This window comes from Engystomops pustulosus, chromosome 1 (genome assembly GCF_040894005.1).
Source record: "Engystomops pustulosus chromosome 1, aEngPut4.maternal, whole genome shotgun sequence".
NCBI lineage: Eukaryota > Metazoa > Chordata > Amphibia > Anura > Leptodactylidae > Engystomops > Engystomops pustulosus.
The window spans coordinates 95254849-95262831 of record NC_092411.1 but is presented as its reverse complement, the minus strand read 5'-3'; positions in this window follow the sequence as shown (position 1 = coordinate 95262831).

Below are 7983 nucleotides of genomic sequence, written 5' to 3'. Positions count from 1 at the left end.
CCCTCTGACCTCTGGTGAATCTCTCTGGATGTTACTATAGCCCTTGACTGCAATGGTCAGCTGTACAGTGTCTGTAATGAAGCTTTATTGATAATCCTTGATCCCATTAAAGCAAAAAATGTTTAAACTCCAATTGTCACTGGGGCCAAAATTTTTTTTGTCTGGATCTACAATTATAAAATATAGAGTTTCTACATACATACAAATTCAACTTAAGAACAAACCTCCGGACCCTATCTTGTACGTAACCCGGGGACTGCCGGTATGTATTTATTGGTTTGTGCCACATTTGTGTCGTGGTTGCAGTTTGTCCGACACTTTTGCAAAATGCGCACCAAGATTGGCATGGCGATGAGACACAATTGAAAAGCAAAGTGCACCAAGGAAAAAAGGTGCAACTGTGTGCCCAATTGTGTGCTACAATTTGTTTTGCATAATAAACCACGCCCCTTATCCCACCCCCTTATGCCCGCACAGTATAATACCTACAATAATGGCTCTTACACTGTATATTCTCACCCTATTCAATGCCCCATTACCCCTCCTATTGTGATCCCCTTATCTACGCCCCCTCTTATTATGCCCCCTCTCTTCTCCCCTTCCATATTATACCACCCTCTCTCTGCTCCCCTTCTTATTATGCCCTCTCTTTCCCCTTCTTTTTGTGCGCCTAATCTTCTCCCCCTCTTATAATGCCCCCTCTCTTCTCCTCTTTCGTGTTATGCCCCCCTCTGCTCCCCTTATTATTGTGGTCCCTTTCTCTGCTCCCCTTTCTTATTTTGCCCCTTATCTACTCCCCCTCTTATTATGCCCCCTCTCTTCTCCTCTTCCGTATTATGCCCCCTCTCTCTGCTCCCCTTCTTATTATGCCCTCTCTTTGCCCTTCTCTTTCTGCGCCCATCCACCCCCCCTTTTATTATGCCCCTAATTATACCCTAGCTGCTTGCAAAGGGGGCGGTTCTTTGCATGTGAGATGGCAACAAGTGAGGGGCAGAGCTTCCACCATTCATTTTTAGGATGATGGATATGGGAACTAGTGATGGGAAGTCTGTCTCTTCTTAGTGAGCTGGATCTTTAGGCTCCGCTCACTAAGAAGAGCCGGCTCTTGTGGCACCTGAACAGCTCCCTATTAAATATATAATAGGGAGCCTCAGTCCATCCAGTCTCCCAATCCACACCACTTTTAACCCGTTTTTATCTGGTTAAAAGGAGCAAGGTGAGCCATTTAGGGGTTGGGCTAAGTGAGCTGTTGGCTCACTGAAGGAAGCTTGTTCGCGTACGACCCATCACTAATAGGAACAGTGTCCTGATGTGTAAGGTGAACGAAGCAGGTGTGAGAGGCATATTATGAGTTTTAACAACAACTGTGTCTTATGATGTTCTGCAGCAGCTGAGATGTGTATGATAAAGTTCTGAAGACACAATGAGGAATGATGTAAATTCTCCTTGGAATGTCAAGTTTAACCTAGGAAGAGGTACGGCGCCGCCTCACAACCACTAAGATAGATAATTCACTGGGGCCAGATGGCATACACCCCCGGGTTCTGCATGAACTATATACTGTGATAGACAGACCGTTATTTTTAATATTTGAAGAATCACTGAGGACTGGTTATGTTTCACAGGACTTGCGCATTGCAAATGTGGTACCAATATACACAAAAGGATCAAAAAGCAATCCTGGAAACTACAGACCTGTGAGTCTAACTTTGGTAGTGGGGAAAATATTTGATGGGTTTGTTAGAGATGCTATCCTGGTGTATCTCACTGTACATAACCTTATAACCCAGCATCAGCATGGGTTTATGAGAGATCGGTCCTGTCAGACTAATCTGATTGGTTTCTACGAGGACGTAAGTTCCAGAATGGATCATGAGGATGCTGTGGATGTTGTATATCTGGACTTTTCAAAGGGATTTGACACCATGCCGCATAAAAGGTTGGTATACAAAATGAGACTGCTGGGACTAGAGTCGTCATTAATGGCACATTCTCAGATTGGGTTGACGTTACCAGTGGAGTGCCACAGGGGTCAGTATTGTGGCCACTTCTTTTTAATATATTTATTAATGACCTTGTAGTGGGTGTACACAGTCAAGTTTCAATATTTGCAGATAATACTAAGCTGTGTAAAGTAATAACTACTGAGGTCGATAGTTTAGCATTTCAGAGGGATTTGTGGAAGCTTGAGGAGTGGGCAGAGAAATGGTTGATGAGGTTTAATGTAGATAAATGTAAAATTATGCACTTGGGCCGTGGAAACAAAGTTTAATTATTGTGGAGTGTATTATGAGGTTCTCTTGCAGCTGAGGTGTGTATTACCGTATTTTTCGGATGATAAGGTGCGCCGGACTATAAGGCGCATTATGAATAAAGGCCAGCTACGACGTCTAGGTGCATATATAAGGCGCACCAGATCATTAGGCGCAGGTTCCTGGTGGCTGCTTGGGTTAGAAGGTTGTCTGCGGGCGTGGTTTTGATGCCGAGCAGAGAGGTCGCAAAGAAAGCCTGCTCCGCCACCAGCTCTGGTAAAGCGACTCTCCACAGCAGTGACCCGGCAACTGTCAGAAACCCGAGTGCATACCTACGTGAGCAACACCCCGAATAGCCGCGGACCATATTCGGCACCATCCTCCCCAAGCAGCAGCAAGGACACAGGGAGCACAGGTGAGCGGTCACACAGGGAGATGACACCGGGTTAGAAGGGGGTCCGTGCACGCGGCAGATGAAGAAGTTGGTTCGCGCTATGGCGTCCTTCTCTGTCTTGCCTCCTCCAGTCACTGCCGAGTCCCCCTCTGGTACTGCCGGCCATGCAATGCCAGGGCACCGATGTGGGGTATTGTGCCCGTCTACCATGTGTGCAGGATGTTGGCAAGATATTGCTGGCGTGGCCCGGAGCTTGTTTCATATATAAGGCACACCGGACCATAAGGCACACTTTGGATTTCTAAGAAAATCGTAGGTTTTTATGTGCACCTTATAGTCTGAAAAATATGGTATATTATTTTACAGCACCTGAGGTGTATATTATGAGGTTCTGCAGCAGCTGATGTGTGCATTATGAGGTTATCTGCAGCAGCTAAAGTGTGCGCCATAAGGTTCTGCAGCAGCTAAGGTGTGTATTATGAGGTTCCGCATCAGCTGAGGTGTGTATTATGAGGTTCCACATCAGCTGAGGTGTGTATTATGATGTTCTGCAGCAGCTGAGGTGTGTGCTGTATGGTACTACAGCAGCTGTCGTGTGTGTTATGATGTTCTGCAGCAGCTGAGGTTTGTGCTATATGGTACTGCAGCAGCTAAGGTGTGTATTAGGTCTTGCAGGAGATGAAGTGTGTATTATGAAGTTATGTGACAGCTGTGGCATGTATTCTGAGGTTCTGCAGCAGCTGAGGTGTGTATTATAATATTCTACAGCACATGAGGTGTATATTATGAGGTTCTGCATTAGCTGAGGTGTGTATGATGGAGCTATGCAGCAGCTAAGGTTTGCATTTTGATGTTCTGCAGCAGCTGAGATGTGCATTATGATGTTCTTCAGCACCTGAGGTGTATGTTATGATGTTCTGCAGAAGCTGAGGTGTGTATTATAATATTCTACAGCACCTGAGGTGTATATTATGAGGTTCTGCAGCAGCTGAGGTGTGCATTATGAGGTTCTGCAGCAGCTGAAGTGTGCGTCATGGAGTTCTGCTGTAGATAAGGTGTGTATTAAGAGGTTCAGCATCAGCTATGATGTGTATTATGAGGTTCTGCGTCAGCTGAGGTGTGTATGATGAAGCTATGCAGCAGCTAAGGTTTGCATTATGATGTTCTTCTGCACCTGAGGTGTATGTTATGATGTTCTGCAGAAGCTGAGATACCGGTTACGATGTTCAGCGGCAGCTGTGTGTATTATGAGGTTATGTGGCAACTGAAGTGTGCGTCATGAGGTTCTGCAATAGCTGAGGTGTATATTATGAGGACATTCTGCAGCAGCTAAGGTGTGGGTCTTGATGTTCTGCAGTAGCTGAGGTGTGTATTTTGAGGTTCTGCAACAACTATGGTGTGTATTTGGAGACCTTGCAACCACAGAGGTGTGTAATATCATGTTCTGTAGCAGCTGAGGTGTGTATTATGATGTTATGCAGTAGCTTAGGTGTGTAATATGAGGTTCTGCAGCATTTCTGCAGAATTATGAGTTCCTCAAAGAGTTGTGATTTTTGAGTTGCACGCCAGTTTTTTCACCCAGGGACCTCCACTGCACTTAGTCCAGCCCTGACAATGGGGCACATTTACTTACCCGGTCCAGTCGCGATCCAGCGGCGGGTTCTCCGACGCTGATTCGGGTTCTGCCGGGATTCACTAAGGTCCGTGCGCCGATATTCACCAGGTGTCGCTCCTGCACCGAGTTCCGCCGAAGTTCACCCGCTTTTTTCTGGTGTATGTGAGTGCTTGATCTTGCGACACAAATGGCTTTTTAAATTCTGTGGTTTTTCCGAATCCTTCGGGTTGTCCGGTGGCCACGCCCCCCGATTTCTGTCGCGTGAAAGTTGGCGCGATTGCGCCAAAATCGATCGCGTGCGCCACAATCCCGTGAAATACAGCGCAAAGCGGAAATATTCGGGAAAAACCTGACGGATTCGCGGCTGCGGACCCTTAGTAAATGTGCCCCAATATCTCCTAATTGCACGCGCTGGTCCAGGTTTATCAAAAGTAAGGCAAACTGCACTATATAAAGTTTGTCTCACGAATGTGCAGGGTGCGCCAGATTATTGAATTCTGCGCCAGATTATTGAATTCTTCAATTATCTGGCACTTCCTGCACTGCTTGGGAAGTGTGACCCATCTTCTTTTAGGTGTACCTTTAATATATAGGGGCAGATTTACTTACCCGGCCCATTCGCGATCCAGCGGCGCGTTCTCTGCGCTGGATTCGGGTCTGGTCGGGATTTATTAAGGTAGTTCCTCCGACGTCTACCAGGTGGCGCTGCTGCACTGAAGAGCATCGGAACGCACTGGAATACACCGAGCCGGACTGAGTGAAGGTAAGTGCAATTTTCGCGACACATTTTTTTTTTTAAATGCGGCGGTTTTTCCGAATCCGTTCTGCCACGCTCCCCCCCCCCGATTTCCGTCGCGTGCATACCGGTGGCGATGCGCCACAATCCGATCACGTGCGCCAAAATCCCAGGGCAATTCAGGGAAAATCGGCGCAAATCGGAAATATTCGGGTAACACGTCGGAAAAATGCGAATCGGGCCCTTAGTAAATGACCCCCATAGTGTGTGACACAATTATGTCAAGTCACTGTATTTCATGTTCAACACAGGTAGAGTACAAGTCTCCAACACCCGCTCAAATCAGCAACTATCCAATTCAGAAAATCCTCCGGAACTCTGCTTCTTGCAAAATGTATATCTTTATTGGAGCTTTAAAATCCACATGCACATCACAGAAGAACAAGACTGACGTGTTTCGAGCTAACCACTCTTAGGCTACATTCTGACACACATAGCACGGCGGGCACACGGCGGTTCCGGGGAGAGGAGGAGGGGGAGAGCGCTGCTCACCCCGTCCCTCTCTATAGGGATGTATGGCATAGGGCGCCGTATGCCGAGAATACGGCATACGCCGCCGCGTCCATTGCAGGCCTATGGGGGACCTATATCCGATGTATATACGTCACCATATAAATATACGTCCCCCATACGGCCGTGTGAATGAGGCCTAAGTCAAAGTCATTCTATAATCTTGCTCAAAATGACACTGTTACCCATATTATTATATTATTTTCGCACCCTCCCAATTTCAGGCAACAAAAATATATGAGATCTGTTCCAAACTAAATTATTTCGCTTTATCTGGGGGACACAGGGGCCGAGATGCCCTCGCGGACCCCTCTTAACCCCAACGAAATTGGGAGGACTGGGGGCTCCTTGTTTAAATAAGTACTAAAGAGCTGCTCAATTAGATTTTCAAGCCCCCTGGGGCTGGGACCCGGGCTCCTTTATGGGTTCAGAATGAGAAATGAGCTTGTCCTGGGCTCCCCCTGAGTTTGATTTTATGTCCCCCTGCTAGGGAGCACCCTGCAATACTCTCCCCAGCTTTATCACACTCTCTAGCATTATGGGATAGAATGAGCAAAGGGTACGCATTAGTGTGTTCACATTGCCCTTTAGCCCCTCTGTTTAACAATCCGAGGTCCCCCCTCCCCCCCGGGGCTGGAGGTGAGGGCCTTCGCTTGGTGGAATAATAAGGGATTCTTCAGAATTAGGGACTTTATTCAGAAGACTTGTTTAAAGTCGTGGGCTTACTTTAAGGTGGTCCATAAGGCACCTCCAACCGAAAACTTTCATTATCGGCAGATACACCATTTCCTTCAGTGTCTGTGGGGATCCTCGGAATTATTCCCCACCCCTTCGGCTATGGCACTAGCATGTTTACATTCCCCCTTCTCCATGGGTATTATTTCTTTTCTATATATGGCCCAATTCCCGGCTGCTAAGCGTCTTTCCTATATGGAGGCTTGGGAGAAGGATATCAGAAAGTAGGTAGAGACCAAAACCTGCTCGGACATCTTTGCCCATTTTTCCTCAACCTCAATTAATGTTTCATTTGTTGGGCAGGATATAAAACACTGATACACTGGTATCTAACACCTCAAAGGTTGCATAAAATGTACCCTGCATCTTCACCTAACTGCTTTAGCGGCTGCCATCAAGAGGAATCACTAATGCATATATGGTGGGAATGCACCAAGGTGCAAAGATTTTGGATTACGGTTCACCAATTTATAATTTCTCTTATGGGCGTGCATATATACGTAAGACGCCACAGCAGAAAAAAACACAAAAAACTGGGAAAACCTATTGACTGGAGTTTAAGCCGAGGGTGGGAAATGCATTGGTCACAGCCCCCCCAGTATATAGCCTCCCAGGCCCTGTAATATATATCTTGCCTAATCCCCCCCCCCCAGTATATAGCCTGCCAGCCCTTGTAATATATATCCTGCCTACTCCCCCCCCCAGTATATAGCCTACCAGCCCCTGTAGTATATAGCCTGCCAGCCCCCTGTAGTATATAGCCTACCAGCCCCCTGTAGTATATAGCCTGCCAGCCCATATAGTATATAGCCTGCAGCCCATGTAGTATATAGCCTGCCTGCCCCATAGTATACAGACAGGCCCATGTAGTATATAGCCTGCCTGTCTCCCTGTAGTAAAAAAAATTAACACTGTACTCACTTTTCCGATGCCCCCCTTAGGTCTTCTTCTTGCTCCGGATTCTCTTTGGGTCCTCCTGTCTTCTTCAGCTCGTTCTGCTCCTCTTCGGGTTTCCGCGCTTGGGTTTTTTGTGCTGAAAACCTCGGCTTAAACTCGGAGTATATACGGTACATAATTTTTCATCATAATTTCAAGTCCTCAAGTATACTAAATAACCTATAATGTATATTTTCTTGGTGACCAAGATTACAATTGCTAGACATTGGAAATACCCACACATTAACTTTGAACTGTTGAAGGCTAAATTGTTGTGGATAATGGTTAACGGTAAGCTGTCTGGTATTTTGAAAGAAAGGATGCCACTATTTGAGACTACCTGGGACACTTGGATCCAATATGTTAATAGGCCCTGAATGGGCATGGTGGCCTTGAGGATGGTGGTGGCCACTCCTGCTCCCCTATGGGGTCAGCTATCTTGCCTCTGAAAGCCAATTTTTCTTCATCTCCTTTTCCTTATCTTTGACTTTTTCTCTCCCTTATGTGTGTACAGGTTTTAGAGCATTTTCACAGCTAGTCGAGATTACCACCAGGTGGATCCGGGTATGAGAAGAACAATTAGGAATTGAGCATATCCAGTCGAGAGGCAGATGCGATGTTATATATGGGCTTGGCGTGCCCTACTCTCAAACGGAGGTTGGAGACCGGATATTAGTTTTATTTGTGTTTTTATATATATATATATATATATATATATATATATATATATATATATATATATATA